Here is a 14,353-nt window from a genome sequence, read left to right on the forward strand (position 1 = left end):
ACTGTACCAATCTGGCATCCATTGCAGCCAGTCACAGGATGCGGGGTCCTCACATGATTGATTGAACTAAGCCAAAAGGACTTCAAAATAAAAACCTGAATGGCACACAATAATCTTGACTGTACTGAGGGAGTCAAGGAGGTTCAAAAGTACAAAACTCCTGACATCATCTCTGTTAGAAAAGTACCTTCAGCAAGGTTGAGTGATGATGAGTAAACTACTTTCCTCCATCAGTTCAGTAGAAGTTGACAGGCAGCATAATGGAAATTATGTTGAAACAATTTACTCCCCATTAAATCTTGAAAAACGCCTGTGGAAATGACTGAAGTGTATCTGTATTTTATTTGTGACGTTTATCTACTATACATCTTCTGCAGCTCCTGCCCAGTTTCATTCAGTACCTGGAGGGAGGGTGGTGTGTAGGAATGTAAACTCCTCCTCGGCTGCACCGTCATCATCAGGCCGGTAGAGCTGCAGTATTTCTCCTCTGAGGTCACAGCAAACAACCGCCTCCTCTTTCTTCTCCTCTCTCTCCTCTACACACTTAAAAAGGGAGAACGACCACTGGAGGAGCTCAGTCCCAGAGGCGAGAAATCCATCCAACATCCTTAAATCATCATCCTTTATTTGGTAAGCTACTCTTTTCTGTGCACATGCACTTCTTTATTTAAACATTGTGCTTTCTGCTTAGTCATGTTAAGAACGTTCCAGGTCCATTATCTACAGTATATTTTTCACCATTGTCTTTGCTCACTTTGAAGGAGATTCACTGCAGAATATGCATTTGTATCTGAACACATGTTAGGATTTTAAAGGCGTGGTTTTGCTGTTTTTTTATTGCTTTACATTATAATGTAAGTCTTCTAGAAAACACAAATTAGACCAAAAAATGTGTCTTAAAATACGTAACGGTGTATTAGAACATTACATATTACATACAAAGGTGTTTGTGAAAAATATTCTTCCTCTAAGTATTGCCATCGTCAGTTTTTATAATACTAATACATATTACAATGAAATTTAAATGTAATATTTTTTTATAAAAACATAATGTATACCACAAATTGAATATTTAAATAGAAATAAAGGTGCTATTGAATATTACAATATAAAAAAAAAAAATCATAAAATTTTAATATCACTTTTGCCACCTGTTAAATTTGTTATTATTCAAATAAAATTATAAACATATAAACATTAAACAAATAATTAAATGGGTGGCTATTTTGAAGAAGTTTGGACACACCTTCTCATTCGATGTGTTTTCTTTATTTTCATGACTATTGTAGATTGTCACTGAAGGCATCAAAACGAACACATGTGGAGTTATGTACTTAACACAAAAAGGTGAAATAACTGAAAACATGTTTTATATTGTAGTTTCTTCAAAATAGCCACTCTTTGCTCTGATTACTTTTCCGCACACTCTTGGCATTCTCTCGATGAGCTTCAAGCACACAATGTAAATAGTCATGAAAATAAAGAAAACGTATTGAATGAGGAGAAGGTGTGTCCAAACTTTTGGCCTGTACTATATATATATATATATATATATATATATATATATATATATATATATATATATATATATATATATATATATATATATATATATATATATATATATATATATATATATATATATATATATATATATATATATATATATATATATATATATATAATAACAGAAAAACTATAACAAATGAAATATGTATACCAGATAATAATAATAAAATCAATATAATAAAAAAAGCAAAAAATAATACAAATAGACCTTTACGAGTACCTTTCTGAGAACTCAGAAGAGCAAAAATAACCACAATATTAAATCAATGAATTACAAAGTATCTTAATCTATCTACATTATATTTCTCAAGAGTTTGGCGATATTTCGTTGTGCAGCAACTTCGGTTTTGTTATGGTTTTCTGTCATTCAGAACTTTAATTGTTGCATACATTTACAGGGCTGCAGTCCCTTACCAGACTAATGACTCAGATTTGAGCCACTTGCATTCTTCAGAATCTTTAGGCCTATAGGAGCATAGAGTAAGTCATACTGATAATCTGCTGATACTCCACAGAATTGCATGTTCAGTGAAAGTGGTGTTGCATTCTTGGTGCTGTGGTCATTCGGGTTTATGACTCATCAGGTTAAAAAGCCTTGAGAGTTGGTGATCACTTTGTGGCCAACGATGACCACACTCAACAATCAGTTTACTGCAGTTTGGAAACAAAAACTCTGTTTGAACTTAGGATTTGTGTCCCTGTCTAAAGTTTCTTACAAAAAGAAGGCATTAATGCCTTCATCTGTGTCGTCCTCCTCCTGCCTCAGTGCATTCCTGAAAGATAGGATGACTCAGAAGGACAAGTCTTTGTCTTTATGCTGAACTCAGGGGATTTTTCCTCACTCCCATGTTTGCACCCTCCCTTTCATCTCCTTCCAGAGAGAAGTCTCAGTTCTGCACCTCTTTACCTGCCTTGTCTTTCTTTTTGTAGACATTTTGAAAGCCTGGCAGTGAGTCCTGCAGTGTCTTCAAGGCAACAATTGTAGCTTTATGCTCGGGGGCACTTTTTCAGAGCCTGAGTGAGTGAAGAATGAATAATGGTTGCAAAGTAGCTTTCTGACATAGCACATATTGTAACACATTGTACATGAACAATGGCTGCACTGATGCTTTAGTGAACCGGTAGGTCAAACGGGTTCAAAAACATGTTATGATCTGACCAGTGAAGAGCAACAAAAGCATACTAATGATGTGCCAGTTCCTCTCACGTGAGTTAATTTCATTAAAGGTCCCATATTATACTACTTTTCAAATTAAATAAATATCTTGGAAGAGTGTAATGGAAGTGTGTTAGTAAAAGTCTATTTTTAATTTTTTTACCAAAATTTCAGGAACTTTAAGTTGCTGGAACTTTTAGATCCTGGGACTATAGGTTCCCATAGACCTGTGTGTTTTGTGTTTCCATCACATTTCAAAGTTCAGGGTAGTTGATAAAAATCAGGCTGACGAGTGGAACAATATATTTCTACATTGATACCATGTAAATAAACAGACAATATTACCGTAGGTCATATAACTTTTACTAAAGTGTAAGTAAATGAAATACAAAGCAATAATACACTAAATAATAGGATTTAAAAACAAAGTGTACCGGATTTTACATAAAAAGTCAGCTTGGCTTTTGTCCACAGTGAAACCCTACAGGTGATTCCTTATGATCCTTTTTAGCTGCAAATACTAATATGTAAATGTCAGTGTTTATCTCACGGTGACACATCCGATTTTGCGTTAGCCTGTTAGCATTAGCATTTGGTTCACTTGGGTTGAGACTAATAACTATACAAATGGCATTTCACTGACTAATTTTACAACATGTAACAAAGTAAATATAAATACATATTCTAAAGTCTAATATAAATATAAAGTAAATATTTGATGTGATTTACCTTAGTTCCTCTCGTCCTTGATTTCACATTCATCTTCAAACTAAGAGGTCGGACTCCCAGTGAGCAGCTCGCCTCGCCACTTCGAAGTCCGGCTGAATATTTTGTATTACACTGTAAATATGTTTAAAACAGCCCGTCCATGTCTTGTAGCTTTGCATATATAAAGGAAGTTTGTAAAAATTCATAAATAGCATGATTGCATACTCATTTCAAGTCTACACCTGGTAAAAACACTGCAAGATAGTTCCACTAACCAGCGTTCTTCAGCACACAGACGCTCCATAAAAGTTGCTGTAAGTCGAAAGTTCCTTTGGTTCTTCTTTCTCTCCGTTCTCAAGTATGATGTAACAGAAACAGAGATAATGTGAAATAAACAAGTGGTCCTCAAAAAAAACAACTAACTCTGTTCAACCAATCAGCGTTCGAAAGCATGGCCCGCCCCTTTAAGGTTCATGGGAACTCCCAAAAATCCCACATCGCTACCCGGAACTAAAAATAGTTCCTGTAGAACTAAATCTTCCCTGGTTGTTTTTGGTGGAAACACAGTGGGGTACTTTAATTATAGTTTTTTTTCGGACTGGAAGGCGCACTTAAAAACCTTTAATTTTCTCAAATTGCCGGGTGCGTCTAATGTAAGAGTTAATTCTGGTTGTGCAATTAAAGGCAATTGTAAGCAATTATCTTCAGTACATGGTGTAATGATAAGTGTGACCAGTAGATGCAATTCACACATTAGAGATACATGTGGACTGCAGGTTGATGCCCCCTGTTCAATAAATGACGCTAGCAAGTACAGATTAGCAAGTACACCCAAAACTTTGATGTATCTGTCACGACGTGGACTATGAAGTGGTTTGTTTTCCCGGAATGCAAAGCGACTGGAACGGACAAGGCTTGCAGGTAAAGACATGATTTAATTTTACTCAAAAAGGAACAAACAAAAAGCGTGCACAAGGCAGAGACACAAACTTAGCAAATGAAAACAAAACTAACACTAATACAGAAACTATGGACATGAAACAAAACAAAACTTACGTGGCATGGCATGAAACGAACAACCGCATGAAAACAAGTCAGCATACAGCATGGTACAGAATATTAGGGGTATCAATAGAGCAGAGCAGGAATAATGTCAATGTCGCCAGAACGACTAACTGAAAATGACAGGCTTAAATATTTTCTCCTGATTAAAACAGGTGCGTGAGTCCAAACAGGTGAAAACAATGATGGTGACCAAACAAGGGAGCGTAAACAGGAACTGAAGAGTCTTAAACAACCAGAAAATAACAAAACAAAACATGACCATAGAACATGACAGTATCATTGAGAATATATAACATTACACATGGCGCTCAAAAATCCGTCAAAATGTTTTAGTACGACTTTGGTAAACTAGTAAACTGATGGATTGTCGGCGCATTATGACTACCGTAGTCACACATACGGGTATTATTATGGTGTGTGGAAACGGACCCCAAAATGGCACCTACAGTCGTGGTCAAAAGTTTACATACACTTGTAAAGGACATAATGTCATGGCTGTCTTGAGTTTCCAATCATTTCTACAACTCTTATTTTTGTGATGGAGTGATTGGAGCACATACTTGTTTGTCACAAAAACATTCAGGAAGTTTGGTTCTTTTATGACTTTATCATGGGTCTACTGAAAATGGCAGCAAAACAGGCCCAGAGCATAATACTACCACCACCATGCTTGACGGTAGGAATGGTGTTCCTGGGATTAAAGGCCTCACCTTTTCTCCTCAGAACATATTGCTGGGGATTGTGGCCAAACAGCCCAATTTTTGTTTCATTTGACATCACATGGACAAAGATAAGACCTTCTGGAGGAAAGTTTTTGGTCAGATGAAACAAAAATGGAGCTGTTTGGCCACAATACCCAGCAATATGTTTGCAGGAGAAAAGGTGAGGCTTTTAATACCACGGACACCATGCCTACCGTAAAGCATGGTGGTGGTAGTATTATGCTCTGTGCCTGTTTTTCTGCCAATGGAACTGATGCTTTACAGAGAGTAAATGGGACAATGAAAAAGGAGGATTACCTCCAAATTCTTCAGGACAACCTAAAATCATCAACCCGGAGGTTGGGTCTTGGGCGCAGTTGGGTGTTCCAACAGGACACTGACCCCAAACACACGTCAAAAGTGATAAAGGAATGGCTAAATCAGGCTAGAAATAAGGTTTTAGAATGGTCTTCCCAAAATCCTGACTTAAACGTGTGGACAATGCTGAAGAAACAAACCCATGTCAGAAAACCAACACATTTAGCTAAGCTGCACCAATGTTGTCAAGAGGAGTGGTCAAAAATTCAATCAGACGCTTGTGGATGGCTACCAAAAGCGCCTTATTGCAGTGAAACTTGCCAAAGGACATGTAAACAAATATTAACATTGCTGTATGTATACTTTTGACCCAGCAGATTTGGTCACATTTTCAGTAGACCCATAATAAATTCATAAAACAACGAAACGTCATGAATGTTTTTTGTGACAAACAAGTATGTGCTCCAATCACTCTATCACAAAAAAATAAGAGTTGTACAAATTATTGGAAACTCAAGACAGCCATGACATTATGTTCTTTACAAGTGTATGTAAACTGACTGTATTAGACGTATTATCTGATGTTTTGTTTCGACCTATTATGCAAAAGCAACTTTTCTTACCCATTGGTTCCTGCTGTTGTGTATTTGGGATCTGCATAAGTCCTGAAAATTTGCACACGTCTGCCATTGTAGCCCACCCCGTAGTCAAGCTCCTTCTTTTTCTCTATCCTCTTGTTGTAGGGCATTCATGCACCACTGTCGCCATTTCTAATATAAAGTAGCAGACAGTTCTAACATATATTTGTCAGTATACTTGCTATTGAATCGCTAAAAACTACGGTGGAGCCCATTGTGCCCTATGGTCCAAAAAATATGGCATCAGGGTAAATGGGAAATATCCTGTGTAGGTTCCTGCGTTTGAAAAAGGTCAGTTGTTGCTAAAATTTTGACCATTTCAAGTGCGTTTAGTGGAAATTAGCTGTCTTGTGTGTCTGTAGCGTCGATGCTAATTAGCTGTGTTGGTCCACGTCGGAGTCTTTGTCTCTTTTCCACTTTTTACAGAAACACTGTAACTCGGAACTTGTCCAACGTAATAGCTGCCATGTATCACATACACTGACGTAGCATTAAAGAGTCCGACAGGAGGACACAAACGTTAGCAACGCGGCTATGTTAGCTACAGTGTTAACATTACGGTAGAGTATTTCAACAGCAACATCATGCTCGGTTAGCTTATTCGTTGAAGAAAAATCTAATGATCATATTAACAGCTCCTACATCAGGATGAGGAGTTGACATGGCATAATTTTAAGATGTGTAGCAAAGCTTGTAAAAAAAGTTAAAGTTAAAGTTAAAGTACCAATGATTGTCACACACACACTAGGTGTGGTGAAATGTTTTTGATTGATTGATTGAGACTTTTATTAGTAGGTTGCACAGTGAAGTACATATTCCATACAATTGACCACTAAATGGTAACACCCGAATAAGTTTTTCAACTTGTTTAAGTCGGGGTCCACTTAAAGGCCTACTGAAATCAATCAATCAATCAATGTTTATTTATATATAGCCCTAAATCACAAGTGTCTCAAAGGGCTGTACAAGCCACAACGACATCCTCGGTACAGAGCCAACATACGGGCAAGGAAAACTCACCCCAGTGGGACGTCAATGTGAATGACTATGAGAAACTTTGGAGAGGACCGCATATGTGGGCAAGCCCCCCCCTCTAGGGGAGACCGAAAGCAATGGATGTCGAGTGGGTCTGACATAATATTGTGAAAGTCCAGTCCACAGTGGATCCAACACGTCAGCGAAAGTCCAGTCAAATGAAATGTTCTTATTTAAACGGGGAAAACAGGTCCATTCTGTGTCATACTTGATCATTTCGCAATATTGCCATATTTTTGCTGAAAGGATTTAGTAGAGAACATCGACGATAAAGTTTGCAACTTTTGGTCGCTGATAAAAAAGCCTTGCCTGTACCGGAAGTAGCGTGACGTCACAGGTTGTGGAGCGCCTCACATCTGCATATTGTTTACAATCATGGCCACCAGCAGCAGGAGCGATTCGGACCGAGAAAGAGACGATTACCCCATTAATTTGAGCGAGGATGAAATATTTGTGGATGAGGAAAGTGAGAGTGAAGGATTAGAGGGCAGTGGAAGCGATTCAGATAGGGAAGATGCTGTGAGAGGCGGGTGGGACCTGATATTCAGCTGGGAATGACTAAAACAGTAAATAAACACAAGACATATATATACTCTATTAGCCACAACACAACCAGGCTTATATTTAATATGCCACAAATTAATCCGCATAACAAACACCTCCCCCCTCCCGTCCATATAACCCACCAATACAACTCAAAGACCCGCACAACACACTCAATCCCACAGCCCAAAGTACCGTTCACCTCCGTAAAGTTCATACAGCACATATATTTCCCCAAAGTTACGTACGTGACATGCACATAGCGGCACGCACGTACGGGCAAGCGATCAAATGTTTGGAAGCCAAAGCTGCGTACTCACGGTAGCGCGTCTGCTATCCAACTCAAAGTCCTCCTGGTTGTGTTGCTGCAGCCGGCCGCTAATACACCGCTTCCCACCTACAGCTTTCTCTTTGCTGTCTTCATTGTTCATTAAACAGATTGCAAAAGATTCACCAACACAGATGTCCAGAATACTGTGGATTTTTGCGATGAAAACAGACGACTTAATAGCTGGCCACAATGGTGTCCCAATATGTCCGCTACAATCCGTAACGTCACGCGCAAACGTCATCATACCGAGACGTTTTCAGCAGAATATTTTGCGGGAAATATAAAATTGCACTTTACTAATCTAACCCGGCCGTATTGGCATGTGTTGCAATGTTAAGATTTCATCATTGATATATAAACTATCAGACTGCGTGGTCGGTAGTAGTGGGTTTCAGTAGGCCTTTAAATTGATTCATGATACAGATATATACTATCAGATATATACTATCATCATAATACAGTTATCACACAAGATAATCATCAGGGTATATACATTGAAATATTTACATTATTTACAATCCGGGGTGTGGAGGGGGGGAGGGGGGTTAGGTTTGGTTGTTATCATCAGTCATCAACAGTTGAGAACAGAGAAATGGATATTGAAACAGTGTAGGTCTGACTTGGTAGGATATGTACAGCATGTAGTGGACATAGAGAGAGAGAGAGACAGAGAGAGAGAGAGAGACAGAGAGAGAGAGAGATCAGAAGGCATAAGAAAAAGTACCTACATTTGATTATTAACAATCCGGGGAGGGTGTTAGTTTAGTCCTCTGCATTTGACCCATCCCCTTGTTCACCCCCTGGGAGGTGAGGGGAGCAGTGGGCAGCAGTGGTGCCACGCCCGGGAATCATTTTTGGTGATTTAACCCCCAATTCCAACCCTTGATGCTGAATGCCAAGCAGGGAGGTTTTTATTTTTTATAGTCTTTGGTATGACTCGGCCGGGGTTTGAACTCACAACCTACCGATCTCAGGGCGGACACTCTAACCCACTAGGCCACTGAGTAACTTGAAAAGCAACAGTTTAAGCACCTCGCCTCTTAAAAGAGTAGCAAACGAGTAAGTGTCTTGGGACAAATAATAATGTTAGAACGTCATTAAAAAAAAACAATTTTGAAAAAGGGGAGCTTTAACATGGAGATGACAAAGCGCATATGAGCAAGGCTCGAATTAGTATTTTCGTGTAGCAATGCAAGTATGTTCCGTGCACATTCTCACAGTTTTAAACATCCACATTTCAGCCTCATAGCACAAAGACAAGAATGTCACACATACATCTTTTACAAACTCAGCGCCCCGTCATCGTTACACTTCCTTGTCACTGTCAACATAAACTCCATGCAAGTCGTCCAAGAAAGCAGTCGAAGGGAATAAAGTACACACCAACTGAATTCCTTTGCAAAATAAGAATATCTCATCATGTGTGCAGATGTGCTTGTTAATATCTTATTTGCTGCGTATGTTTGGTCCACAGATGTGGCAGTGCCATGACTCAGTGTCTGGCTTCTTCTCCGATTGACTTCTTCCACTCATATTTGACCTACTAAAGAAACCACATTGTCCTCTAACAATTCACCACTTCAAGTTTGCCTAAGTAAGAAGAAACTCAATTTGTGCCATGGCTGTTTTTGGCTCTTTTTAGGGCTTGATCTACAAAACCCAAAACCAGTAAAATTTCAATGATTTGCAAATCCTTTTCAACTTATGTCCAATTGAATAGACTGCAAAGACAAGATATTTAACTTTCGAACTGGGAATCAAAATGTATTTTGCAAATAATCATTAAATTAGAATTCAATGGCAGCAACACATTGCAAAAAAGATGGCACAGGTGCATTTTTACCACTGTGTTACATGGCCTTTCCTTTCAACAACACTCAGTAAATGTTTGGAAACTGAGGAGAACAATTTTTTAAGCTTTTCTGGTGGAATTATTTCCCATTCTTGCTTGATGTACAGCTTAAGTTAAGACTTAAGGGACGGCGTGGCGCAGTTGGGAGAGCGGCCGTGCCAGCAACCTGAGGGTTCCTGGTTCGATCCCCACCTTCTACCAACCTCGTCACGTCTGTTGTGTCCTTGAGCAAGACACTTCACCCTTGCTCCTAATGGGTAGTAGTTAGGGCCTTGCATGGCAGCCCCCGCCATCAGTGTGTGAATGTGTGTGTGAATGGGTGAATGTAGAAATAGTGTCAAAGCGCTTTGAGTACTTTGAAGGTAGAAAAGCGCTATACAAGTATAACCCATTTACCATTTAATTTGTTCAACAGTCCGGGGTCTGCGTTGTGGTATTTTAGGCTTCATATTGCACCACACATTTTCAATGGGAGACAGGTCTGGACTACAGGCAGGCCAGTCAAGTACCCGCACTCTTTTACTATGAAGCCACGCTGTTGTAACACCTGGCTTGGCATTGTCTTGCTGAAATAAGCAGGGGCGTCCATGAAAAAGACGTTGCTTGGATGGCAACATATGTTGCTCCAAAACCTGTATGTACCTTTCAACATTAATGGTGCCTGTGTTTGCCTACGTCTGCCGTTGCTTATGCAGTCAGGAAAAAGAGAAATGTAATATTGTTTGTCCATCACTTGGTTTGTTAGCTATCTATATTTCAGGAATAGACAGACAGGCGGTTGCCATCAGCACGGAGAATGGTTTCATTGTGACTCAAACAGAAAAGATAGAAAACTCCTTCAACATATGCGAAAAATCGTGGTCCACTATATTTGTTTCCGTTCTTGTTGATTACATGCAGGCTTGTTCTCGCAGGTTCACGGAAAATAACGTAAAATGTTGTAATAGTTTCATTTATAGCCAGTTTCCGCCTAACTCACAATCCAATGAACAAATAGTGATCCAAACAATACTCGCCTTCACACTTGCAAGCTAATTAATAGCGTTTGCGGGCTGTCAAGCAGGGCCTCATGCATGTCAGATACCACAGACTCCAGAAAGGGTGGGAGGCACATGTGTTTATGTCTGATGCCAGCGGGCTTGTACGTTGTAGGGCTTGATATGTGTTTCACAGCCAGTATTGTAGCAGGAAACACATGTTTTCAGCTGACATGGGGGAAAGAGAGGGGGGACAGCTAAGCCCTACAGCTGAACAAAAGGAAAGCAAAAAGGAGACTATAAACATACTCGTCTATCCGTGGGGTTCTGTTTGAGGGTTAAAAGTGCTGGGATTTGACACAACAACTCATATGTGACACTTCTTCTTTCACGGTGAGTGTGTGAATGTTAAAGTGTTGGTCTTGTGTGATACTTTTTGTGCGTTGTGGACTCGGTGATACCAAAATATATCTCTGATTTCTGTGAGGTCAGTCAACCAAAGAAAGTGAGTCAGTAGACAGCACAGAAGAAAAACTTTCCCAGGATTAAAGGATCAGACATGTATGTTTGGTTTCTGTACACTTTAAGGGGAATCTTCTGAAGGCACATTCTGACTGCAGGAAGCCTATTGTGCAATGGACTGCAGGAACTTTTGTCTAAATGTAGTTCCTGGGTAGTTTATCTATCCTTAAAAGAGTCCCGGCTTGTTAGTAGTCCCTTTGAAAGGTTCCAGAACTTGTGGTCTGCTGCATGGAAAATGTTTGATGGAATGACTACTCATTGCATTTTTTTTTAATTACATGCAGGACAAAACACGCTGACTGTAAATGAACAGACAATGACGCATAAACTATTTTAACCCATTTTTTATTATGACAAAACAAAAGTAAACTACAGTCTGATGTGGAAATGTTTATTGAAAAACCATGTCATTGCCTCCTATTACAATGATTAGGGTTATGGATATGCTATTAGTTTATTTCAAACATGCATATAGTTTACATTGTAATTTTGTATGGAATAATATGCATGAAAAGTTGAACTGGAGTGTCAAACCATCATCCTACATGACTTGATGTGATGCAAGACACATCTTATGAAATTAACAGCTCTCTCCAAGCCACCACAGAAAGATAAAAACAGCAAACATGTGATGATAACCATGGAACCAGAAATGGAATTATAAACTTAACATTTTTGATTCCAAAAATATCAATAATGCAGCACTAATATACAATATCTCAATGCAGTATCTTCAAATAGTTATTGTTACTTTTTTAGTTTTATGTTACTTTAGTTTTACTTAGTTTATCAAAGAGTTGTTAGGTCCCTTCATTGTTGATAGGGATGTTAAAATGTTGTCTGTACAGGTTGCAAAGGTTTTATGATGATGACAGAAATTTCAAATCAGGGGTCTAAAACGTAATTTACTTGGGGACCGCTGGAGGTTAAGAGGGTGGAGTGCCATCTCTGGGTTGGGGAGGAGATCTTGCCCCAAGTGGAGGAGTTCATGTACCTCATTGTCTTGTTCACGAGTGAGGGAAGAGTGGATTGTGAGATCGACAGGCGGATCGGTGCGGCATCTGCAGTGATGCGGACCCTGCATCGATCCGTCGTGGTGGAGAAGTAGCTGAGCCGGAAGGCAAAGCTCTCAATTTACTGCTCGCTCTACATTCCTATTCTCACCTAAGGTCATGAGCTTTGGGTGAAGACCGAAAATACAAGATCACGGGTACAGGCGGCTGAAATGAGTTTCCTCCGTCGGGTCGGATGGCGGGACTCTCCCTTAGAGATAGGGTAATAAGTTCTGTCATTCGGGAGGAGCTCAGAGTAAAGCCGCTGCTCCTACACATCGAGAGGAGCCAGATGAGGTGGTTAGGGCATCTAGTCAGGATGCCTCCTGGACGCCTCAAAATATGGGCCTGTGACCCTCGAGTTTGCGATGCCTACTTTACATTACAGTAGTACCACAACTTACAAGCTTAATTGGCTCTGTGACAAAGCCCTTAACTCAAAGTACTGAAATCTGAAATTGTCACCTTCACAGTCACTTTCCTTCTTTCCAGTGTTGGAAAACAAATGTATGTCTATCTCTACCTATAATAATGCTAATCTGTAAGACCAGATGTTTTGAGCGGAATTTACTTGAATTTATTTGCTACGTCAATTAATGGTGGGGATGTTAATGAGTAAAATTTTTGCTTGCAACTTATGAATTGAAAGTAAACCAGTGTGTCATGCTGTTCAACTTTGAAAGTTCTACTGCCCACATTGTATAATGATAGTGTAGTGCACGCAGTGACAGTAGTGACAGTTTGAGAAATTCTCAGAACCCATCCATCCATCCATCCATTTTCTACCGCTTATTCCCTTTGGGGTCGCGGGGGGCGCTGGAGCCTATCTCAGCTACAATCGGGCGGAAGGCGGGGTACACCCTGGACAAGTCGCCACCTCATCGCAGATTCTCAGAACCCATACCTGTAAAAATACATTGACATAATATTGACACATTTGTATGAATTCATCATAAAGAACACAACATGCATGAATTTACTAAAATAAACATAAACCATTAAATTAAAAAAGTGTCTGTTTAATGATCAATAATAGGGCTCAAAAGGGCACGTGATTTCTCAATGCATTGTGAGGGCTCGGTAGTAGAGGTGTAATCTTAGGGCACCTCACGATTCGATTCTGATTACAATTCAGGAGCTACGATTTGAATACAAAGTGATTATTGATGCATCTTTAACTTATGTATACTGATGCAGTTACATTTCTTTTCGTTTCACTAAATAAGTGTTTATCACTTGCAACTTAAAAAAAAACACTGCATTTGTAATGAGAACCAGTCAAATTAATTTCCACATTTCTTAAATTAATAGAAATGTGTGCAAAACCGGAACATAAGTGCCTTCAGAATCAACAATGCGGGCGTCCGTGCACTGTAAGTGAACGGACAAAAACATTTGACAGACAGTTGCGATAGCCAATCAGATCACCAGTTGTTGTCAGTAAGGCCTTCTCGCTGGCCTAAGGCAGATATTTATTGTGATGTTATGAGCTAGGTAACATAAGAACTCCATTACCCAGCATGCCACAGTAGTAGCCCCATTTAGCGGGATGTTTTTGATTAGCATGCTGTGGAGTAAACTTTAAGAACTCAACAACACGCCTCGTCTGCATCTTTTATGATTAGACAAGACAACACGTATATTTGCAAGGCCATTTTCAAGAAGGATATTTAAAGAGAAACTACATCTTGTGAGACAATGTCGGCCAACCACGAAAGCTCGAATGGGTTCTACAAATTGTGAGTTCAGATATTTTATTTCTTAATTTTTTCACGTTTAATATGTTTTTTCATAAGATATGTTTCAATTGCTGATGCGGGTTTATTGATTTTTAAATGCGCCAGAAAACAACCCGTTTTGTACACTGTTAGTGGTGATTCAATGCC

The 14,353-nt window shown here is 39.3% G+C and overlaps 1 protein-coding gene across 2 annotated transcripts in view; it reads left to right on the forward strand.

Moving 5' to 3' along the window:
• Positions 1–492: 492 nt before the first annotated feature.
• The window catches only part of plat (plasminogen activator, tissue), a 41,614-nt gene continuing 27,753 nt past the window's right edge, over positions 493–14,353 (forward strand). For both annotated transcript variants that reach the window (XM_062025639.1, XM_062025640.1), the window contains exon 1: positions 493–630. The gene's annotated coding sequence lies outside the window, so the exon portion shown is untranslated. The remainder of the gene's footprint in view (positions 631–14,353) is intronic.

Source organism: Entelurus aequoreus, linkage group LG17, assembly GCF_033978785.1.
Source record: "Entelurus aequoreus isolate RoL-2023_Sb linkage group LG17, RoL_Eaeq_v1.1, whole genome shotgun sequence".
In the NCBI taxonomy this organism is placed as follows: Eukaryota; Metazoa; Chordata; class Actinopteri; order Syngnathiformes; family Syngnathidae; genus Entelurus; species Entelurus aequoreus.